The sequence below is a fragment of the Octopus bimaculoides genome, chromosome 8 (genome assembly GCF_001194135.2).
Source record: "Octopus bimaculoides isolate UCB-OBI-ISO-001 chromosome 8, ASM119413v2, whole genome shotgun sequence".
NCBI lineage: Eukaryota > Metazoa > Mollusca > Cephalopoda > Octopoda > Octopodidae > Octopus > Octopus bimaculoides.
Genome location: NC_068988.1, coordinates 22,325,144 through 22,326,302, shown reverse-complemented (window position 1 = coordinate 22,326,302; position 1,159 = coordinate 22,325,144).

The following is a 1,159-nucleotide window of genomic DNA, read 5'->3' as shown; positions in this document are numbered from 1 at the left end:
ATATATATATATATATATATATATATATATATATATATATACACGTGTGTACGTATATTATATATGTGTACAATCGTCTGTGAAAATAAAATACAGAAATAGGCACACATACACACATGCATACATACATAAATGCACACATACACACCTACATACATACATACATACATACATACATACATATATATACATAGTACATACATGCATACATACACACATACATATATACATATATGCATAGTACAGTATATCCACTCTATTAGTCTTTTATTGGTTTCCTGATATATATTAATAATAAAATATAACATTTAACATTTAGATACACACAAATTTATATTCGAAAGCGAGTGTGTGCGCTTTTCTGAGAATATCTGCTTCTATGGGTGCATACTAATGGCAATTTGAATGTAATTCTGTACATACTTACACACTCTCAACCACGTACACACGCACACACAAACACACTTAGCTTTATACTTTATAAGATGAGGAGGAGCGTGCGCAAACACGCGCGCACAAGCGCACACACGCGCATACGTTCATATGTATGTTCAAGCGTATCTGTGTGTACGTGCGCTCGAGTGTGTGTGTATGTGTTTGTATATGCATGTCTGCTATGTGTGTATGCCTCGATTTGAAACATTGTAATACATACAAATATATTAGTATAAAATCCCACATGTGTAAATAATAGTTTTATGCTTCAGGTTAACATGTTAGGACATTGCTGTGTGTGCACGCATACACGTGCATTCTTAAACATGCATTTATATATGTATATATATATATATATATATATATATATATATAGAGAGAGAGAGAGAGAGAGAGAGAGAGAGAGAGAGAGAGAGAAAGAAAGAGTGAGAAAGAGTAAGAGAGAGGGAGAGAGAGAGAGAGAATAAGAGAGAGATAGAGAGATACATTCATACATACATTTATACGTACATTCATAAATGCATGCATGCATATATATGTAGATAGATAGATAGTTGCATGGACACATACATACATACATACATACATACATACATACATACATATATACATGCATGCATACAGACAGATAAACAGACAAATAAATAGATTGATACATGCGCGCATGACACACAGACACTGACACACACAAATATATAAGTATATACATACACACACACACACA